At 49.2% G+C, this 23,945-nt stretch overlaps 1 protein-coding gene across 2 annotated transcripts in view; it reads left to right on the forward strand.

Annotated features, from left to right (window-relative positions):
* Positions 1-216: 216 nt before the first annotated feature.
* Positions 217-23,945, forward strand: part of LOC146860194 (sulfotransferase 1B1-like) — a 420,787-nt gene continuing 397,058 nt past the window's right edge. For both annotated transcript variants that reach the window (XM_085644037.1, XM_085644038.1), the window contains exon 1: positions 217-345. The gene's annotated coding sequence lies outside the window, so the exon portion shown is untranslated. The remainder of the gene's footprint in view (positions 346-23,945) is intronic.

Consider the following 23,945-nt stretch of genomic DNA (forward strand, 5'->3'; position numbering starts at 1 on the left):
CCCCCAGTTTCCCAATTTGTCACAGGGTGGGGTGTGGTCAGCAAGCATACTGCTCCCCAACCACGTGACAAGTTGGGAATCATCACTGACTCATGAGACTCAACTCATGATGCTGACCTCGAGGCACATGCTTCTGCTGAGCATATCTCATTGTTACTTCCACTCCCTGCTTCACACATTATATATATATATATCATAGCATTTCAGCCAGAGACCTTTCACTTTCAGCTCTGTGGAGTGTAGAATCAAATTAGACTGGTCCGTCTTTGATAGCAACACTAACCCTTACCTCAGCAACTGCAGTACTGGGACAGAGCCTCTGAGGAAAAGCTACTTCTAAATTGGGTAAGGCAGACGAGAATGCAGTAATAATGCAACTTGAGATAGAGGGGAGGTCCTTGACTGATTGCCTCCCTTCTACCTCAAGTTGCAGCATCTCTCTCTTCTCTTGCTCTCTCTATCTCTCACTTTTATTGTTTACCTCTCTTTTATTGTTTGTATTTTGCCCTTTATCGGTCCATTGCCCCTCTGTCTATCCCCATTTTTATTTTCCCTGGCTCTGTTACTTATGGTAATTATATTAACTGTTATGTTTATATATGGATTAGACAGCCTAGTCAATAAAAAAAAAAACATTTTGGTTTTCTCGACACCATGCAGTGCAATAACTGGATTGATATGATGCTTATTCATTTCGAGCACATTTTATACAGTGCTCTTTGTCAATCCCTTTTGTCAAATGTAAATTTCAATTTTTAAATCAACCATTTGTGGATATGTGTGAAATTAAGTCCTTGTGGTAAATGGTGTCATTTGTGGCAATCCTAGTCAAAATAATTCAAGACAGGTTTAAGAGGGCAAAAGTAGGTAATTGTGAAACTTTGAGCAAACATAATAAAGGGCATTGTCATTTAGTGCTGTAAGTCTTTCTGTTTTAATTATCATGAATATTATCGGTAATATAGTGCCTTGCAAGGACATTAAATGGGAATGTGTGGTTATATATTAAAGGACGGCCATGCGACCTACAGCGATGCATATGAATATTGTCTATGACATCACATGCATAAAGAAATTTTCGTGGCACTTTTTGGAGCGCTTTGCTTGGACTACTGTGTATAATGTGCCACAAACCAACTCTGCAGTAGTACGATAGGAACTAGTTCTTCATTTCTCCTCTACTCTCCAATCAGCATGAAGTAAAGTTGTGACACAATAACATCAAGACAAATACTACTCTCTGTCTCATATAGGCTCTAGCAGTGACTAATCCGCTGTTTTCAACTCTCTTTTAGTTTCCATTGCCTACCTTCTGTTTACACCCCTTCATCTCACCCTAATATTCCACATTGCTTCCCGTTGGGCCTGATGACTAGCTTGGCGATGCGGTAGCAGACCGCCATGCCAGCAGCCCACTCCTGCACCACCAAACCTAAGGTCGGGTCGCCCGCCAGATTATGAATATTTCTCATGTCTGGCAGGCATTTTTGGGCGGTCCCACAGCAGTGCCTCTGAAAATGGCAATGCAATGGAAACACCCAAAAAGAGTTCCTGCATGACATGGACTGTAAAGTCCATGCCATGCAGGAACTGGGGTGCTTGCACACATAGGGGCACATGTTGTGCCCCCTGCATGCATCCCATGGCCCTGAGGCAACTGGGGGCCTTGTAGGGCCCCCCTTGTTTCCTCTCTGCCATGGTTTTCATGGAGGAGGAACCACCATAAAAACCATGGCAGAGAGAAAATTCATAATATGCTTGGTGGGACCGCGGCAGTCCCACCAAACATATTGCTGCTTCAAGACTGCTGCGCCACAGCAGGGAATGTCAGTTCCCTGGCAGCTGCAGAGGTCTGTCCACCCTAATTGTAATAGGGCGGTTTGAGCGCAGATGCGGTGGTGTGTGGACTGCCACCACCAGGCCACAGCAAGGCTGGTGGTCCTCGGACCCCCAGACCTGCAGTTTGGCCCTTTGTGACTTTCTTCAATATCTTTCATTTTTACTTCAACTCAGAAGTTGTGAGAATAGGTTGGTGCCCAAGTCTAGGATATGACATATGCCACACCATGTCACAGTATCATGTGGAACATTTAGAAGAAATAAATTGGAGGAATTAATCTTTATTTCTATTGGCTGGTATTGAGGCAGAGGTCATTTTAGGACGAGACACCTAAAATAAAGCAATTTCTGGCTCCAAACATCGACCAGCTTCTGCCTGATTTAGGTCTTTTGGCATGTATACAATGTGTCACATATTTCTTATATGTTGTTTCATATCTAAATGTGTAAAAACCTCTCAGGCAGTGCCAGTGGATGTTTTCAGAGTCTCCTCTCTCGCTTTGGTAAAATATAGAGAATAAAAAAAAAAAAGTCAATATCTGCAGGTGGTGCTTGAACCATGGATACAGTGATATTTAAACCATAAAATTCACCAGTGTGCCAACTGTACAAGTTAGCTTTAGAACTGGCTACAAGTTATTGACAACTAGACAGTATAGTAGTTATTCTTCTATCACCAAGATAAATCTCCCTCAAGTGCCACAAATTTACAAGTGATTTTCATCTCTTAAAAATAAATAGCCTTTCAGACTCTCCTTCTGAAGCCTATTCCACAAATTAAGGAACATATAAAAGTTCACATAAAGCAGATCAGCAAGCAAAGTTGATGCACTGCATGAATGTGAAAGTGGTGACAAGTGGCATATGTGTGAAGATATCGCGCCCCTCAGCTATCTACCTGCGCTAGTGCACTTGAGGCTGCCTTCTGCCAACGCAAGCACCCTTGCTCCATGTTGCAAGGGTGCCTACATAACAAGCAGAATTGATTTTGTGCAAGGAGGGACACCTCTATGCACAAAAAAACCACTAAGAGGCAATTTCCTCTTTCTATGTGTCATGCAAAAAGAGAAAGTAAGAAGGAGAAATAAACAAGTTCTACACTTGATACTGATATCAACATGGGCATTTGTGTCATGCTCTTGTTAATTTATACTTAGATTTCTAAAAGTGGCGCTTTTTAAACCTGTTACTTGAAATCCGACTTTACCATTAAAGAGAATTTTAAATTACAATTTCTTAGACACAAAGTATGTATTTTTACCTGTTCCCAATCAGAAGTTAGCACTTATTAGGTGTAATTAGGTAACCCAATGTTATCCCATTGGAGAGCAGGCGTCACAGTAATGAAAAATGAATTTGTGAGTTTTTCACTACCAAGATATGTAAAACCTTTTTTAATTACAAAGCACCCTGCCCTATGGGCAGTCTAGGACCTGCCTTAGGGATGACATATATGTATTAAACAGGGAATGGCACATTAAGTGCTGCAGGCCCACTAGTAGCATTCCATTTACAGGCTTAGGGTATATGGTTTACAATTTTACAAGGAATGTATAAGTAAATTAAATAGGCAAATCAGGTGTAAGCCAAATGTGCCATCTTTAGGGAGTCAGCACAAGCACTGGTTAGCAGTGGTAATAAGGACAGAGTCCTTAGGCAGGCAACAATGTATTCAGAAAAATAGGAGGGTACAGGTAAAGAGTTTGGGGGAAGACCACCCTTAGGCTATCAGGTCTAACATGTGCCCCCACCCCTTAGCTGAAAGTGGGGAGAACTACTCAACCTTCTGGGAGTACTCATCACTAAAGCAGAACAACCTGGTCAGGTCTGCCCAGGGACAGTGTTCCACCCTAAAGTTCATTCCCTGTAGGGAGATATACCACCTCAACAGTTTGGGATTCCCACTCCTCATTTGCATGATCCATCTGAGGGGCCTGTGGTCTATCTGAATTCAGAAGTGAGTCCCAAGCAGTTATGTTCTCAACTTGTTCAGTGCTCAAATTACACCAAAGGCTCCCTTTCAAAAGCACTTCACCTCTGTTCCCTGTGAAGTAATGTCCTAATGATGAATGCAATAAACACAAGAAGAGGGGAGACACAGTTATTTGTGACAATGTCTGTCTTGCCTGTATCCGAGACAAGTGAGCGTAATGCACCTAGGTAATCGGTGCTTGCTTCAGAATTTCTCAGACAGTAATTTTTTTCCGAGATGGTGTGAGCCCTCACCCACAGGTACCACCTGTGGTATGCTTCATCATTGGACCCTCACCCAGACACTGAACGTGAATGGGTGGGCTTGACACGTTTGTAAGTGGAGCTATTTGAGTGGTAGCAGTGAGTGAAGGCAGGGTTGAGTTAGTGTGTTAAAAAAGACTTTACATCCTTTGTAAAAATGTATTATTCTGGGATCTAGGGCTAGGCTAAGATAGATCAGTGTGATGCTTTTAGAAACTAATGTTCCCAGGCATCCGATAGGTTGCCATTGTTCAGCCTTTATATAGCCTGTGAAGGGTCAGTAGGCTTTCCTCAGGACCTCGTCTTTACTAGGCCCGGGCGGTGAACTCCACTCCGTTCACGGAGTTTGCGGAGTTTTCTGCACTCCGCACTCTGCAGACCTCTTGGAGTGCAGAAAACTCCACTTTGTGTAGTGCAGCAGATTTTTTCCCTGCTCGCGATAGAATTTCTACCTGAGCGGCAGGAAGACCAGCGCAAACGGAAGTTTGCACTGCACTCTGCCACTTGCGGAACTCCGCTGAGTTTTTTTGTAACATTGCGGAGTTCCGTGCAACAAAACTCCTTGAACAACGTCCAGGCCTGGTCTTTACCCTGAATTTTGTGATTGCTAATTTTCTGTGATAACCACGTGTTTGCCTATAAAATAGTTTTCACCACATCTAGGAACTCAGCATTATTACAATTTTAAATAGCACTAAGGAAAATACATTTTATAAGGAAAACAGACTAGACATGACTTGTTTTTTCAACAGACATCATAGGAGTACCAGGGGGGGATGGACTCTGTAGTCAAACATTCGGAGGAGAAAATTCATTTTAAGTCCACTTACAGACATATGGAGCCCACCCATTTACGTTTTACTGTCTGACAAATTGTGAAGCAAGGATCAATTTACCTGGGTATATTACGCTCACTTATCCCGGATACAGGCAAGACAGACACTGTCACAAATAGCTGGGTCTCCCCTCTCCTTGTGTTTATTACTCATTAAAATAGGGAAGCAGATGATATATTCTTACCATATACTTCTCACTCCTCTTCAGTGTATAAAGGTAATGATGACAGCTACAGGTTGGTCCAGGCCCTCTTCATTCAACTGTGATAAAACTGACCCAATCCCATTATCCGAGGCCTTCGGTTTTATAATGAAGTCCTTGGAATAGTCAGGAGCCTTAAGTACAGGGCTGTACATTCAGCTTATGTGAGGGTGTCCAAGGCTTTGTGACAGGCCTTTGTCCATATCACCTTTTTGGGCTGCGTCTTGAAAGTCATCTCAGTTAAGGGAGCAACAATGTTGCCATATCCCTTGACAAACCTCCTAAAGTATTCAATGAGGTCCAGAAAGGTCCATACATCTTGTTGGGTGTTGCGGGGCTCCCCGGCCAGGATAATCTCTATTATGGCTTGGAGGGGCTGCGCTTTATCCCTGCCCACGAGGTGTCCCAAGTACACTGCAGTACATTGTCCTGTCTGGCATTTACATGCCTTGATATTCAGGCCTGGCTGTTGCAGAGCCTGAAGCACTACATGTAGGTGACTCAATTGGTCCTACCACCTGGTGCTGCAGACAGTTATGTCATCTAAGTAAGCAGTACTGAAGGTCTTAATTCAGCTAAGGCCTGGTTCATCAACCTCTGGAAGGTGGCAGGGGCATTCTTCAGTCCAGACCATAACTTAAAAGTGGGCCACTAGGATAGATAATGCTGACCTCTCGTTTGCCCACTCAGTTATATTGATCTGCAAGTACCCTGAAGTAAGGTCAAAAGTACTTAGGAATGTGGCAGCCCACAACCAATCTATGAGCCACAACCAATCTATGAGCTCATCAGCTCTGGGGATGGGGTACTCATTGGTCCTAATGACTGAATTGCCCCCCCTGCAGTCCACATAGAATCTGAGTTTTATGATGGCATCCAGTGGGGCAGCTTTGCATACCAGCACCACTAGGCTGTACCAGGGACTACTGGAGTGCTCAATCACTTCCAGTTTCAACATTTTGGATACTTCCTCTCTAATGTTGGGCCCTAATTTGTCTGACACCCTCTATATTTTATTTTTAGCATGCAGGTTGTCCCAGCTGTCTATATCATGGGCATACAAGTGTGTAAGCCCACGAGTGAGGGGAAACATTAAAGCAAACTGTCCCAGCAACTACCAACAGTCCTTCCGCTGTTTCAGGGTCTAGTGTGGAAGAGAGATATACACCATCTAATGACCCATCTTTTTTTTAGGTGATAGGAGATCAGGTAGAAGTTAGCTTCCTCCTCCACTCTATCATATTTCACCAGTAGCACGGTGACCTTAATTCTCATGTAGTGGGGTTTGAGGCAATTGATATAGTCTGCTGTATATCAACTCCTAATAAAGATCTATGGCAGGGCTCACAGCTGCCCTAAGAGAACCTGAGCCCCTCCCAATCAAAGGGAACCAGAGCCACATGGCAGTGGCTCTCATGATTGTCTGCTACTAGAATCTGGTGGAACGTATTGGCTATCAAATACTCTGAGGACACCAGAATAGACGTGACAGTAGTCATGCTGGCTCCTGTTTCACTCAGAGCCTCCACCCCTCTGCTCATTCATGGTGACCTAATGCCTATACTTTGAAGTATTAGGAGGCATGTGGGTTTTGGAAAATATCTCTCTGTATCTCTGGGGCATTAGGGTAACCCCAGCTGTCTCCCCCACACTAACTGGGTCCATCCCTTACCCAAGAAATACACTGTCCAAGCAAGGGGTACGCTTTGGGGCATAAAGTATTTTTTTGGGTGGAAATTCTTTTTATTAAACATACTCGACATAGAGGTATAGTTACACTCAGATCAGTTACAGGGAACACAGCAGAACCAAGGTGTACATACATAATAGAATGATGATTGGAGGTTACGGTGAGGGGGAACTATCACCTTTGGGGTCGCCTGGGGGGGTGCAAATGTTGCCACGGTATGCGTTCCAGGGAGCCCAGATCCTAGACCACTTTCGAGGACAACCCCTAGCTGTATATACTGTCTTTTCCCGCAGCATACACCAGTCAAGGTCTATTTCCCAATCAACGACCCTTGGAGCATGCGTAGCCTCCCATAGTTGAGCAATGTTTCTCTTAGCTATCATGCAGCCCAATGTGACCCATTGTACAGCGTGTGAGTTAAGGTCAGTAGGTTCCCAGATATTAAGGAGGCATCTGAGGGCCTCAGGCCTCACAGTGAGTTCTAGGGTTTGGCTCATAATGTTGTGAATATTGCACCAGTAAGTCTGTATTGGGTCGCAGTGCCATATTATGTGCATAAACGTGCCTAGATGAGTGCATCCCCATCTGCAAAGCACATTCGTTGGACGACCCATGTTTATCAGTTGTGTGCCCGTGATGTAGACTCTATGTAATATTTTTAGCTGCACAAGACGGAGGCGTGCTGAGATGGCAACAGTTTTGGGGGAGGAGACTGCAGTCTGCCAAGTTTCGTCGTCCAGTTCGATACCATCTTCAACCCATTTCTCCCGTAGGGCCAACAAAGGGTCATCCATATTGTTGATGAGTTTCCTATAGGTTAGGGATATGGCCTTCTCGGGCAGATGACCATCTAGTAGCCTGTCTTCTAATGGTGAATAGTCAGGTGGGGAAGTGTCACGGGGCAGAGCTGTTTGCAAGGCGTGGCGTACTTGTAGGTAGCGAAAACGCTCTGTCTCCGCCATGTCATATTGTCGTTGAAGGGAGTCAAAGGACTTGATGCCATTTTTATCCAACAGGTCTCTGATGCGGGAGATGCCAATTAGGTCCCATTTATCAAAGCCCCACGAGGTGCCCAGGTCCCCGAGTTTCTGGGAGTCCCACAGGGGTGTGGATAGGGTCAGTCTATTTGTCCAACCCAGGGACGCAGTCGCCGCATGCCAGATATGGACAGTATGTTTGGTGGGGCCAGTGAGGGGGTATCTGTTAGGCTTGGAGTAGAGGGCCCGGATAAAGGAGCCGTTTGGGAGGAGCAGTCTGTCCATGCTAAACCTCGGGTTATCGGGCCGGCCATAGTTGCTGTTATTTATTGCCGTTAGGTGGGAGGCCCAATAGTATTTCTTGATATCAGGTAATCCAATTCCCCCATCAAACCAGTTGAGGGTGAGTTTTTGTAAAGCAATACGAGTCCTTCCATCCCAGAGAAGGTCTCATTAGAGCCCCTCTATCTGTTAGAAGTACGAGCTTGGTACTGGGTCTATCGAATTTTGAAGAACATAGAGGAAGCGGGGTAGGGACATCATTTTGAAAAGGGCCGCCTTGCCCAGCAAGGAAAGAGGGAGTGACTTCCAATTTACAATATCTTGTTTTAGCCGTTGTATTGGGGGAGCAAGGTTTTGGGTAAAGCGAAGAGTCTTGTCCAGTGAGATGAAAATACCCAAATATTTAATGCCTTCTGAGACTATTGGTATGGAGCAGCCTCGGGGTATCGGAGGGGGCCTCCCACACAGGACGTACAGGAGAGATTTCTGCCAGTTAATGCCGAACCCGAAGTATCTACCGAAGACGGCCAAGATGTCAAATACAGAGATAAGGGACCTTTTGGGGGATGCAAGGTATAGTAATATATCGTCCGCGTATAGGGATATACGGTCCTCCCAGTAAGCCGACCATCGCAGCCCACGGATCGTTGCATCCCTAAGGATCCAGGCCGCCAGGGGCTCAAGAGCTAGAGCGAACAGTAAAGGGGAGAGGGGACATCCCTGGCGGGTCCCTCAGCTAAGTGGAAAGGATTCAGATTTTCTGTTGTTTACAACTACCTGAGCCATTGGGGAACTGTATAGTAGTCGTACCCATTGACAGAAGCTCGGTCCAAATCCCAGCTTAGTGAGCACAGCGAAGAGATAAGGCCATTCAAGCGTATCAAAGGCCATAGTGGCGTCTAAGGAGACCACGATGGCGTCCTCGCGCAAGGTCGATGCCCTGCCCAGGACTCCGTGCAGTCTACGTAGGTTCAGAGAGGTGTTCCGCCGAGGCATAAACCCCGATTGGTCAGGGTGCACCAGGTCCCCTATCACCTTAACCAGTCTGTTGGCGAGTACCTTAGCTAGTATTTTGGGCTCAGCGTTCAACAATGAAATAGGCCGATAGGAGGCACAGTCATTCTTAGGTTTCCCTTCTTTATGGATCGTAACAATGGTTGCGATTCGTTGGTCAAGGGGAAGCGATCCCTGTTCTAGACTAGTCTCAAACATAGATTTCAAATATGGTGCTAATCTGTCCGGGCGGAGCTTGTAGAGTTCGATCGGGAGGCCATTGGGACCGAGTGCCTTGCCAGGGTGAAGTGCTCTAATTGCGGTCGCAATCTCATCCGCAAGAAGGGCGCTATCCATAAACGCGCGGTCGCTGTGGGATAATTCCGGCAGAGAAATGTCACGCAAGAGCTCGGAGGAGTCCGCTTAGGTGTATGGCGCGGTGGAGCTGTAAACTTTATGGAAATGGGCTGCGAAGTGGTCAACTATGTCTTGAGGATCCACTATGGCTGATCCTCCAGATCTTCTTAATTCGGGAACTAGTCGGCTAGCGTGTTCCTTTTTGTCCAACCAGGCGATTAGCTTCCCCGCCTTGTCTCCCCAGTTGTACACCCGCCCAAGCCTATCCTGTCCTAGTAGTTTGGCCCGGTCGGTGACCAGGGCTCGGTAGTCCTCCTGACGGAGTCGTAGGGCATGGAGAGTCCTCGGCGAGGGATCAGGGTCTAGGTCACTCTCCAGGCGATAGATTTCTTGCTCTACGTCAGAGAGAGCCGCGAGCTTGTCTTTTTTGGACCCAGCTATTAGGGAGAGGGCTTCGCCTCAAACTACTGTCTTGAAGGCTTTCCATAGTGTCAGTGGGGATTCGACCATGTGTTCATTAACCTGAAAATAGTTGTCAATGGACTTGATCAAGCCGGTCCGTATTTTAGGGCTTTTAAGATACCAGGGGTTAATCGGGGCGATGCGTCCCGCCGGGGAGTTGTCTAGGACAATATGGACCCAGAGGGGAGAGTGGTCAGAGATACCTCTAGCTAAGTGCCGTATCTCATGTATATCCGTCACCTGTGGGGCAGGGACAACAATGTAGTCTAGCCGCAAAAGGCTATTGTGGGCGCCCGAGTGGAAAGTGTGCTGGACCTTGTCAGGGTGATATGTCCTCCAACCATCTACTAGTCCCATCGCCTCCAAGAAGTTAGAGAAAGATTGCACGTTGGGGAGTATCTGTCAAGTGTACCTGATCCGACGGAGTTGAAGTCCCCCCCGAGCACAAGGCGCCCTTCCGGCAGTGTCAACAGTATAGCGCTGAGATCGGTGAATGTGGTGGCCTGTAACCCTGGGGGTGCATAGACAGACTGAAAGGTGATAATTTTCCCTTCCCAGGTGCCCGTGATACCCACGTATCTACCTCGGTCATCTACGTGGGTGGAGGTAGGGGAGAAAGGGAATGATTTCTTTTGCATTATGCCCACCCCTCTGGAATTAGATGCAAATCCTGCATGGGTGATCATAGAATAGCCCCATCTGTGCATAGCTTTACAAGTGTGGCCAATGAGGTGAGTTTCCTGAAGTAAGACAATTTCCGGTGACAGCCTCAGAACCTGTTGCAATACTATACTACGCTTGATTTTGTCCCCCAACCTGTTCACATTCCAACTTAAAATTCGAACACTGTATCCCCATTGGTAAGCGTGTGGATTATAGCAGTGATACCCTCCGAAAATAGGAACTGCATCCTCATAATAGCGTCGAGAACAACTAACAAAAAACCCCATCATCAGGTAGGTAAAAAATAAGGCCCTTACCCAACAACCCCCCACCCCGCTGCCCTGCCCGCTGGGCTCAGAACTGCCCATAAACAACTTGCAGAGTGCCTGTTGCCCTAAAAAGATCAAAGAAAGAAGGAAAAAACAATCCAAAGGGGAAAAGCAGGGAGCTCCGTGTCTGTGCCCTAAGCTACATCACTGTTGCACCTCCATTAAACAATTAACATCTGTCCATTAATGAATCTGTAGTCCCGTTTAGGTGAGGCACCGCGGATCCTCCCCCGCCCATCCCCCCCCCCCCCACCTCCCCCCAAACTGCAAAAAACCTGTCCTCGCCGAGGCTCCTCCTCAGGTCAGTCCGTTGTCATTAGGGCCTCCGGCTCCCACCGTCGCAGGGTTTTTAGCATCACGGTACTCAATCCAGTCAGCTACGTCTTCAGGCCGATCAAAAAACCAAGCTCTCCCTTCCGCCTCAACCCGGAGGCGGGCCGGGAACAGCATCGAGTAATTTAGAGCTTTCTCTCTTAGGACGCGCTTAACAGACAAAAATAGTCTCCGCTGTTTCTGTACCCTTTGCGAGAAGTCCAGGAAGAAGGAGATAACCGCATTTTCATATCGGAGGGGGGTGCCGGTCCTGGAATTTTGGAGGTTCACATCTCGGTCACGATAGTTCAGGACTCGGGCCAACATAGGCCGCGGGGGAGCGCCCGGCTTGGGTCGGCCGCCCGGGACCCTGTGGGCCCACTCGATCACAAAAAATTTACTGAGTCCCTTGGGTCGCAGGTGGTTGAGGATAAGGTCCTCGACAAACAGATCAGGAGTCTGCCCCTCTGATTTCTCCGGAACTCCTATGATGCGGAGGTTGTTGCGGCGAAGACGGCCTTCGTAGTCATCCAGCTTGAGGTCCGTGAGGCTCCGGGAATCACGCAGATCATGAACCTCCCTTTGCAGCAGCGCCACGTCACTCACCAGGCCGGCAGTCGTGATCTCCACCTGCTTCACCTTTTCATTAAGTTTCCCCATGTCGACCCAGATAAGGTTGACATCAATAGCCACTGAGTCCAAAGAGGTCCCGACCCCTGATATGTCCTCCTTGACATCTTGAAGGGAGAGCTCCTGTTCTCCAGATCCAGGCCCTCCCCGCTCGCCCTCCTCAGGCTGGTATACCCTCTGCGGGTCCTTGAATATCGTGTATCTGTCCAGTTTGTTTGTTTGGACCAACTTCGCTGCCCTGGCACCGGATCCCTTGACACGGTCCACCATGGCACCAGATCCGAACCGTCACCAGGCGAGAAGCGGAGGGGGCGGACAGTCGAAGAAAGCCCGCAGCTCCTTGACCAGTGTATCCGGATCAACACCGGTGGCCATGCACCAGCGGCCCGCGTGTTTGAAGTTCTACTCCGCAATTACCAGATAGCTCGAACAGTTCACGGGTCAAATCATGCTCCACAGTCCCAGGGGCCGAACCCCACCGGGCCCGTGGAATGGGCACCGTACCCTAGGCCACCTCCACCTGGACTAATGGGGAAGACGATACGGGGGGCCAGAAGAGGGGTACCGCAAGTTCCAAGCCCGCCAGCCGCGGGCAAGGGGAGGAAGGAGTCGCCCCCCGGGGCAACGCTGAAACACACCAGTGGCTTACCCCAGGCGCCCCTCGGCTCGTGCTGGATTTGGTGAAGGGGGGGACGCCCAAGCAAGCATCGCGGTGAGATCGTTGTTTCCTCTTGGTGAGCAGATGCCGGTAGCTCCACACCATGCCAGGGCCCCACGATGCCGCTCCGTCCAGTCACCGTCCACGGTAGAATATTAAGGCACCTGTCGTCGCCCTCGGCCGTCCAGTGCGGTGCGCCCCAACACCTGGTGCTTCCCACAGCCACAAGGCGAGTGGAACAAGTAGTGTACCCAGATCAGGCCGATAGCACCAGGGGCGCGCCACCGGTTGGTGCGTCTCAGCTCAGACGCGCCAAGTCGCAGTACAGAATATGCAGCATCGCTGTAGATCTAGGGTCACCACCAGCGCACCATGCATCGGGGTCTGCGCCCTAGCAGGGTCCCGGCAGCTCCACCAACCGCTCGGAACAAGATATAGCATCCGTTAGGGCCGCACTGCCTCCATTTTAGAGTCCCGCGGCCGGCGCGCCCGAGTCAGGATTCAGCCGGGGTTAATTGCGGCTTTAGATATCCCCCGGTAGGGTCCCCCGCACCGCCACTCCCACCGGAGCGGGCAGAGTCCTTCAAGCTGCGTCTGCAGGGAGGGGGTTCACAGCCACGGCATGGGCCGCGGCACCAGCACCGAAAGGGGGAGGAGCGGCCTGGATCTCCTCGTCGGCCACAGTCGCCACCACAGCCCCCGGCTGCCGAGCCGCGAACAGGCCGCAATCTGGGAGAGGCACCCTCTTCCTTGTAAATGATCGTCCACACGCCGGGCTGGGCTGGACAGGCACCGCTTATGATCCGCTGCACGGGAGCACATCAGGGTGCTACGGATTGACACACAGTATAGTTAAGGGCTGGGCGGACAGCGGAGCTCACATGCTACGCGGCCATTCCCGATCCCTGCTTGGCATAAAGTATTTTTGAGGAACACAAATAGCAGTAAAGTGAAATCACCACACAATAAAAATCCCACACCAGTTTCGAAAAAAAGAGTAGATTTTAATAAAATATAATGAAAAGAGTCCAATTAGTAGAACTGGAGAAATGCAAAGTAAAGATTTAGATAAAAATAGGGCTTGAAGTGGAGTAATCTGGTTGCACAGGACCAGGGCAAAGTTACAAATTGAGAGTGGGCCGGTTACAGGGAGCAAGTTAGGCCGGTGAACAAAGTACCTTAAATCCTGGTTGCGGAGCATTGTTGGGTCATATATAGAGGATGCATTGCACAGCCATGGTTTCGAGGCGCTGCGGGCTGCGGAGCAAGGTCCTGCGTTGAGGATGCCTCATACAGCGGCGGTTCAGAAGAGCTGCGATGCATCATGCAGCGCTGCATTGGTTTCACCAGGAGCACCTTCAGGTACACTTCCAAGTGTGCAGGACTGCGTGGCACCTCTTAGACAGGTTAGGACTCAAGCCGATGGGGTGCAGGGTTCACTATGGTTGGAAGCTTTTCTGCCCCTGAAACTTTGATCAGTGATGTTTTAAAGCATCTTACAATACTGTCAAGGGAAAATATTGTTACAGATAAATATCTGCAATGTAATTCTTACAGCAAGCTGTTAGCCAGGGACACTACAAAAACGATTATCATTGGTCTACTCCACCCTCCTGTGCGCATCCACAAACAATAAAGCACCAGATGTGCAAGCTGCACAGGAATCATTCTGTGACCTTGTGTGATGATCCAACTCATGGATGCGCACAGTGTACTGTTTCTGCGTGGTCTGCCGATCAGCTGAGGCAATCAATGTCCCAAGTAATCAGGGCTTCAAAAGTCCAGGACGCTTAGAGCTTGAGCTAGAATGCACTTGCACTTCCTTCAACTGAGTGGGCCTCGGGAATCATTATAGTAATGGGCAGGACAGTAGGCGGGTCAGGAAATAAGATAGGGAGGAAAAATATGAAAAGGTTAGTCTGAATCTAGATGTGTGGCCCTTTTCAGCATTGTGCATGGCAAATTGAAACGTGGAAGGATGTGGTGATGCTCAGCTCTGGGGTGCCCAGTGGTGCCCTTTTAATTTACCAACTGCAATATGTAATGACAAAAATCAATTAGCCTTTCAAACACAAAGGAGCTTGCAATTTAAGGTGTTCAGTAGACACTTGCGGTCATATTTATGAGGGGCATGCATCATGTATGCACCACGAAAAGTGGTGAATGGGTGACGCAAGCCTCTATGTCCGATTTAATAAGCGGGCTTTGCGTGGCTTCGGAAATCTGGAGTAAGGCAATGCAGTGCAAATTGCTGCCTGGCCTTACTGTGCGCAAGGGAGGCATTCCATGACCCAGGGGAGCACAGCAAGGTGACTTCCTGCACTGCCTTGCACCACTAATTTCATAAATATGTCTCTTACTTTTTAAATGTTTCCTCATTTCTGTGAACAGGTCTGTGTGTGTGTGTACAGACCTTCTCATGATTAGGCATCATTTCTTCTGTAGACTAACTTGGGGTATTTGGAGTAAAATCAGATATCATGATAACCACTAGGAAGTGTTTTCCATCTAGGTGGCTGTCAAAATGTTAATTTCTGCTTATCCACTGAGAAGTTGAAATCTCTTTTGGAGATGATAGGGACTGGGAAAACTGGCACCCACTGTTACTTGGTGAACAGAACAGCTATCGATCGGAATTCCACTATCTTCATCTTTTTTTAAAGATTTGATTGATAAGCTCTTTTCCCCATTTGTTTCTGTATTTACTTATCACTTGGTGGGTGACATATTGAAGGGGGAACAGGTCATTCATTGAAGGCAGATATTTTCAACAGCTGGTCTGTCTTGCTGCCTGGTGGATTCTAGAATGTGAAGGCCAGTCCGAAGCCATAGAACTATAGTAGCATCATGCCCATGCTGGAAAGTGAATTAGTTTACTTTGACTGTTACCTGTTATCAGTACTTTTAATATTCAAGGACAACACTGTATAATCCGAGTCTAGGGTCTGTGCTCTTACCCACTGTGCCAGATATCCTTCTGACCCATATATTAAGCCAAAAAGACAAAGAGTCGTGGTCGTACAAATTCACAGTACAACAAAATGATTTTTGTATTCCGCGATTGTATTAGAAAATATAGACAACAATTCAGTAAGGTTACATTCATAGTGGTAAGTACATTACAAGGTTACGTTAATATAGACTATAACGCATCATACAGACACTGAAGTTGCCAATACGTCTTTTGCAGAATATAAAAAACGATTCATCAGGGCTGGAAACAAAAAAATATGTATTAGAAAAACTACAATTATAATTTTACATCCACTATAATATAAGGGGTTACAAAAACTGTGTTCTAAAATACTATTGTGATTATGAATAAGATCAGTTTGAAACAGAAAAACAATAAAAAAAACACAATCAATTTTTAGATTTTTAGATTTTTGAGGACAGGGGAAATTCAGTCTGAGTTAAATACTCAGTAGGCCTTGTGGCCATAATATGGTGGACATCCATTAACGTGTCAGATAAAGTGTGTGTATCAACACCGTATCAGAGACAAAGCACAGGGATATTGGAGGTGAAACATAAAAACAATACAAACAATAAGTAACAAAAGGAGGAACGAAAAATGAAAAGGTTCTCAACTATGAATAATCAGTAGCAAAGAAATACCTTAAAGACCAAACAAATACAAAAATGTTTATCCTACAAATTTAAAACAATAACATAAGACTGCCAAGGAAAACTTTGGAGAAGGTATTAACAGTCAAAAAACGTTGTACCAAACCCGTACGCTTGTGAATTTCAATTTATGCCTAGCGTTGAATTTCTAGTTGTTTAGAGAAAACCTAGGAAATAACGAAACCAAAGGAGTTCATATATCTAAAACATGGAGGTAAATGACCACACTGCATGACTACCGCATCAGCAAAAAAAGCTGAAAAGCAAATAAGTTAACTGTAATGATGATGCGGGTCTCATGACAAAGCCAAATCACTCACAATACCAAAACCCATCACAGAAACAACAAAAGTGAAACCTAAAGAGCAAGATCAAAAAACATGTATCAGAGTCGTCAAAACAAGTTCCTGTGATACAATACTCATTACTGCTAATAGCTACCGAAACCAATATTCAAGCGATCAGCACGGAAAAACAAAATGACCAAATTGACACAAATTAATAAGGAGTTGCAACCACCTATACAACACACACAGCAAAACAAACGATGAAAAGACTTTTCATGGGGACACAAATTCGGATCACAATGTATTAGAAATGCTGTGATTTAAACAAAACTATTCAGTATCCCACAAGTTAAAAGAAATTAGTAATAACATAATAAGAAGGCAAAATGGCTAGAGCAAAAACTTATCAATCACATGAATTTGAATGGAATTCCATCTTGAGTAAGTCTGACATAATACCTAAAGTATTTAAAAGGTCTCATGTAATGAGACCACGTTGTTCTTTGCTAAGCATCAGTCTGCAATTCCCAACTCCTTGCTTGGAGATAAAGTGATTAGCACTACCTAAATTGATGAACATAGTATCAAATGACATGATTTTGTCCTAGAAGAAAGAAATAGATTTGCATTTATCAATAAGGCCTGGCTCAAAGACCATAGTAAAAGCAATCTTGTGTTAGCAGACTCTGCCTCTTATTCCATCCTTGGGTGTGACCACCACATAGAGCAGGTGCTACCCTAACAAGCATTTTCAAAGCTTTGCTTTCCATAAAGTGACCGGGATTCCTCTGATCGACAGCGCAGAAATGCTTTATGTGGCCATGGGTGTGACACCCAAAATCACTATTAAACGTCTGCCAATCTACAGAGTGCTGCATTCCCTTATCTTGCTTCTGAGCATCTTTGTGAATGTTTTCTTTCACTATTTATAAGTGATCTGAGGTCATAATTTTAGGGAATTTCAATTTCCATACTGATAATGTTATCAACATAGAGTCAACTTCCTATTGATACCTGTCCAAATGTGGACCTAGACCAATATATCAACATACCCACTTATTAAAATGATATTTTCTGTAACTTATCTTTTCTTGTACTACGCTCATTACGATGCAGAAGGTTTGTTCCAATCAATCTAAATAATGATTTAACTTAATTACATTGTGCCACTGCTGTGGACACAATTACCCAGCTCTAGCCATTAGTCCTGTTTCTCAGCTGATCAAGATGTTCTATCTCTTTTCTAAACTTCACCCACAACCTCCAATAATATTGAACGTGGTACCATATCTTCCCATGATTGGATATCGAACGCTCTTGATGCCTTCATTTGCTTTAAATCTACTCAAGATACCTGCAGGCATCTGTCAGCCCCCTGTTTGTTTGCCCATGAGGGACATAAGAATTTGTCCCAAATATTATGTGTGCATATTCCATTAGTAGTACATGCTTGCAGATAAAGTCATTATTGTCAGGCCTTGCAAGCCCACAAGTGTCAGGGAGCAGACAGGTTACTCACTAACCTTGGAAGCCGGATACAGCAGGAGCGATTCCTGTAGCTCGTTACCCTGTCCCCCCCACGACGGACTCACCTATGAGCAAGCTTATACCGCTCAACAAGCAACACCAGCATAGGGGAAAAAAGGGAAAAGATGACGCGCAAGACTCCAGGCAGGTCTTGATTGACAAGCACCTGGCTGTTTGTCGTTGGGGCTTTTGTAATCCCGTAGGTGGGGTTTCCGCTATGCCGCTAGGGGTTCTAGGGCATGGTAGTTCACATACCCGTGACCACCGGAACCATGTCTCGCACCGCGACATGCCCAGCAGGGGACATGTCAGCGCCGATGCCTGACAACAAGTTGCTAATTCGTCTCACCCAGACTATAGCATCTGTATCCTTATAGCATCTAAGAAATCCACAGGCATTTTCAAAATTTATCCTATGGTTCTCTGCTCAATCCATGCACTGACAGGTTTCTTAATCTTCTGGCCCCAAATCTGTATTATCATGTCACTAACCATTGTAACCTTTGTTTCGATATAGGATGCCTGCCTCTTTGCTGGATGGTCGGTGTTAGACCCGGCCTTGTGGCATGGCCATCCCTGACCCCGAGCCACACCCCCTGACCCGTACCCCTCATTCAGTCCCGCAGTACACGACCTAGCCGGTCCTGCCCGCCAGGACCCACACACACCCGACCCGGACTTCCCTGTCCGTGCCCTCCATCTTCCCAGCACCACAGGGCCCACGTGCCCACTTCATGCACCTACGATGGCCGCCGGGGCCCAGCACAACCCAGACCTAGGTGCGCCGCCCCGGCTGGGGAACATCGCGCTCCCATGGAGTGAGAGAGGGAGGAGCAGTTTCCATCGCACCTCTGGCCTCCCCTCGGGAGATGGGTTTCGATCGGCCCTCCGGCCTCCCTGAGGGCTGGTTCCACGCCTGCTGGGTGTCTGGGACTCCTCCCGACCCGGCCCTGAAAAGGATCAAAGGACTACATGGCAGGAAACTCGAGCGAGCGCGACCCATGCGCTAAGACCCCTGCCTACACGGACCCCGGACATCAAAGAGGAGTTGACCTATAACAAGGGGTGCTCTGGGACTATCTGGCAGATTCGACTCTGGAATGACGAGAGCCCTGCTGACGTGGTCGCGGCTCCCTTGCAACCTTGGAACACCTGAGCCCTGATAAGTGACTCGCGGCTCCCCTGAAGATCGTAAGACCTCCGAACTTGTGCTTGAGCCCTGCTGAGTGACTCGCGGCTCCCCTGAAGATCGTAAGACCTCCGAACTTGTGCTTGAGCCCTGCTGAGTGACTCGCGGCTCCCCTGAAGATCATAAGACCTCCGAACTCGTGCTTGAGCCCTGCTGAGTGACTCGCGGCTCTTAAAGACTCCCTCGGTCCGGCTGGACCGCAGCGTATCCACTCCCGGCTCAAGGATTGTGAGCTGTGCGTTGGGTGCGCCCCTGCATTTGATCCGGACCCCCAAAGACTGTCCCGCTACCCCCTTTTTCCCTACCGAGACTCTCTGAGCCCGTGCTCTATGTGTACATATCCATCTTGGTGATCATAAAGATCCGACGTAGCTGAGTAGATAAAGGATCTGTTCCCAAGAACCTACTGTGTGATGTCTCTTTGTCGTGTGGTGCCGTGTGTACGATCCTAGATACGAGACTCTTCCTCTGAGGAGTGTCCCGCCAGTGCCCGGCTACATTACCCCGAGGGTAGGTCTCTAGGTGGTCAGGTAACCTCCCTGTCTCCCCTGGGATCGCCTTCTAACATTGGTGGCAAGCGACGGGATTCGGGCCCATCATCTAGAGATCGTACCGTAAGCAGCTGATGCACTACCGGCAAAAATGGCAGAAGGAAACGCCATGAGTCTCACAGAAACCAACGCGAGTGCTGTGTTTCAGGCGGAACAACTGGAAGAGTACACGCAGAAAGAACTGAAGCAATTCTGCAAAGAACTAAAAATCGCTACCACTGGTCTCAACACCAAAGAAGATATGCAGAAGGCTCTGAAAGCTTGGGTGGAATCCGGAGCCCCCCGCCCAGAAGGAGCGGTGGAGCTCCACGACGAAGCTGGACTCTCCCCAAGAGAAAGCAGCAGCAACCAGGTACGAAGCTTCGCACCAGACAGGGGTCTATCCCCGGAAGAACTCGCAGACAGAGAGAGAAGTCGTAATCACGAACTCGAACTGGCCAAACTGAAAATTGAGGGCGAGTTGAAATTAGCTGAGAAGAAGCTAGCAGTGGAACAGATGCGAGTACAAGGCGAACTGGAAGAGAAGAAACTCCAACGAGAGCACGAGGGACGAAGACTTCAACTGGAGCACGAACGAAGCTTGAAAGAAATCGAGCTCAAGGCAAGGAGCGAAGAAGCTCGACCCCCGGAGAACCGGGGGGCACCACCACCGGCGGAACCGAAGGTCCACATCCCCAAAGATGTGGTCAAGGAATATTACAAAAACGATGACATCCAACAATGGTTCAGGGCCTACGAGGTCGCCATGACCTCCCACCGAGTCCCGCAGAAATACTGGGGGGCCGGGTTGTGGGGCCGATTTTTGAGCGAGGGGAGAGACACCCTGCTCGACCTACCATCCTCCATGCAGACCTCCTACAGCCACATGAAGGAGGCCCTCCTCACAAGGTACGGCCTCAACCCGGAGATGTACCGCCAGCGGTTCCGGGACTGCAAGAAGATCCCCAGCACCACATGGGTGGAGTATGTGAACTTTTGCAGCCGTGCATTCGACGGGTGGATTAAGGGCAGCAAAATAACCACCCTGGACGAACTAACCGACCTCATGTTATGGGAACACCTGGTGGCGAACTGCTTTGTGGAGCTACGCCAGCATCTGCTCGACAGCAAGCTCACGGATCCGAGGAAGCTGGCTGTCGAGGCGGATCGCTGGACCAACACCCGGGTCTCCCGGGGCCCTGTAGGAGAATACCCCCGAGCCAGTCAGGGACCACCCCGCCAGAGAGGGGGGGGAAACCAGGGAGGGCAGAGGGAATCCCAGTCCAGTCCCCCAAAAAGCCAACCTCCGCACTTCCCGGCACTCCCACCAGCGGTATCCGGTCCACCCGTGAGACGGGGGCACCGGGTGACCATCACTTGTTTCCATTGCCAGAAGCCCGGGCATTACGCCAATGACCCCAAATGCCCCATGGCCCTGCGCGTCCCCACTACAGCCCCCCCAGCCAGACAGATAGCCAATGTAGCCCTAGGGGAGGAGATTGAGGAGACCGTAGAATGGGAACCCGCTGCCATGGCCTTGTTATAATTAGGAGACAGAGAAATGGTCCCTGGGAGCCTCCTGCCCTCCAACACGAAGAAATACGGGCAGCTAGTGATGATCAATGGCTAACAGGTAGAGGCCCTTCGTGACACCGGGGCGAGCATCACCGGTGTCCTCAGCCACTTAGTACACGAAGACCAGATCCTCCCCAATATATTTTGCCCTGTAATTGCAGCTGACAACACTGAGAGTATCTGTAAGGTAGCCCTGGTGCCTTTTGAATGGGGCGGAGTGGTCGGTAAATTGAAAGTAGCAGTGAGAACTTCCTATCCGGTCGACTGTCTCCTGGGGAACGACCTGGAAAGTTCCCCCTGGAAGCAAGTCGAGCGCAGGGCCCACCTAAGGATGATGGGTCTCCCCGAGTGGGTGTGCGCCACCACCCGATCTATGGCGGCCTGACTGCCCCCCCTTGGGGAAGTCAAGGACGCACCTGCCAATGAGGACAGGATTGTCCCAGCCGAGGTCCCCCACACCTCCCCACATGGAGAATCTGTCGCCAGCGATGAACCCCTACCGTCCGACCCCGCACAGATCGCAGAGTTAGGCAATCTGCCCGAGTTGGCCCAGTGGCGCCACGAGGGGGGCCCCTCCCGAGAGGAGTTCTGCCAGGAGCAAGCTACCTGTCCCTCCCTGGTCGGACCCCGGCGGCAAGCAGAGACCCAAACCACGGGCGACCAATCTGGAACACACCGGCTATATTGGGAAAATGACCTTTTGTACAGCGAGCAGAAGTCGGTGGAGCTAGGATCAGCCCGGGTGCTGGTGGTACCCCTACGCTTCCGAAGCTTCCTCCTGGGCTTGGCCCACGATGTCCCCCTCGCAGGCCACTTGGGCCAAGACAAAACCTACAGTCGCCTAGTGACTCACTTTTACTGGCCTAAAATGAAAGCAGATGTAGAGACCCACTACAAGTCCTGTCCCACGTGCCAGGCTAGTGGGAAAAGTGGAGGAAAGCGCAAGGCTCCCCTCCAACCCTTCCCTGTCGTCAATACCCCATTCAAACGGGTCGGGATCGACATCGTGGGGCCCCTGGACCCCCCAACCTCCCAAGGTCACCGCTTCATCCTCGTCCTAGTGGACCATGCCACCCGATACCCGGAGGCCATTTCCCTACGCACCATCACCGCCCCCGTGGTGGGCCGGGCGTTGATGGGGATCTTTTCCCGTGTGGGTTTCCCCCGCGAGGTCGTAAGCGATCGCAGGACGAATTTTATCTCTAAATACATGACGTCCCTGTGGCAACAATGTGGAGTGTCCTATAAGTTCACCACACCATACCACCCCCAAGGAAATGGCCTAGTAGAGCGGTTTAACCGGACTCTGAAGGGAATGATCGCGGGCCTGGAAGAACCCCTCCGGCGCAAGTGGGACTTCCTGCTCCCCTGCCTTTTGTTCGCCTACCGGGAATTTCCTCAGAAATCCTTGGGGTTCAGCCCCTTTGAGTTACTCTACGGGCACCCCATCCGGGGGCCCCTCAGCCTGGTCAAGGAAGGGTGGGAGGCGGTGCCCCGAGGCCCTCCCCCGAGATGTGTTCTGATACGTTCTGACCCTCCGTAACCAGACTAGGAAGTTTCGAGAACTGGCCGAGGCCAACCTGGAGGCGAGACAGGAGGAAATGAAGCGCTGGTACAACCAGAATGCCACTCTGGTCGAGTTCCAGCCGGGCCAGCAGGTATGGGTCATGGCCCCCGTGAAACCTTGCGCCCTCCAGGATAAATGGACCGGGCCCTTCAAAGTCGTTGAGCGGAAGAGCCAGGTCACGTACTTGGTGGACGTCCAGTCACCTCGGGACCCCCTTCGGGTCCTTCACGTAAACCGCCTCAAGCCCCACTTCGTGCAGACGGAGCTGAGTCTGCTGCTGGCCACCGATGACGGGGCCGAGGAGGAGTCCGATCCCCTCCGTTACCTCCTGTGTACCAAGGAGAAGGATGGCTCCGTGGAAGGAGTGAACCTCTCTCCATCCCTCACTTACCAGCAACGCGAGGACTGCCACCAGCTCTTAGGGCAGTTCCCCGACTTATTTTCTCTCGTCCCCAAAGTCACCGACTGGTGTGTCCATGACGTGGACACCGGAGACAGCCCGCCGGTGAAGCAGCAAGCCTACCGAGTCCCTGATCGAGTCCGGTCCTGCATTCAGGCCGAGGTCTCGAAGATGTTGACCTTGGGGGTGATCGAACCCTCAGATAGCCCCTGGGCCAGCCCAGTGGTACTGGTCCCGAAAGCAGCGGCCCCCGATGTTGCCCCAGAGCTCCGATTCTATGTGGACTACCGGGGACTCAATGAAGTCACCCGAGCCGACGCTCACCCCATTCCCCGAGCAGACGAGCTCATTGACCGTCTCGGGTCGGCTCATTTCCTCAGCACCTTCGATCTGACCTGCGGGTACTGGCAAATTGCGCTCACAGAAGGAGCCAAGGAGCGGTGCCTTTTCTCCACCCCGGATGGCCACTATCGCTTTTGTGTGATGCCCTTCGGGATGAAAAATGCCCCGGCCACCTTCCAGCAACTGGTAAATAGAGTCCTGGCTGGGCTGGAAAAGTTCAGCGCCGCATATCTAGACGATATCGCGGTTTTCAGTTCCGAATGGAATGAGCACCTCCAGCACCTCCAGAGGGTGCTAACGGCCCTGCGCCAGGCAGGCCTCACAGTAAAAGCCAGCAAGTGTCAGATTGGGCAAGGTTTGGTTGTCTACCTAGGGCACCAAGTCGGAAGCGGGCAGGTCGCCCCTCTGCAGCCTAAGGTCAACGCCATCCTAGCCT

The sequence above is a fragment of the Triturus cristatus genome, chromosome 3_1 (assembly GCF_964204655.1).
Source record: "Triturus cristatus chromosome 3_1, aTriCri1.1, whole genome shotgun sequence".
Classification (NCBI taxonomy): Eukaryota; Metazoa; Chordata; class Amphibia; order Caudata; family Salamandridae; genus Triturus; species Triturus cristatus.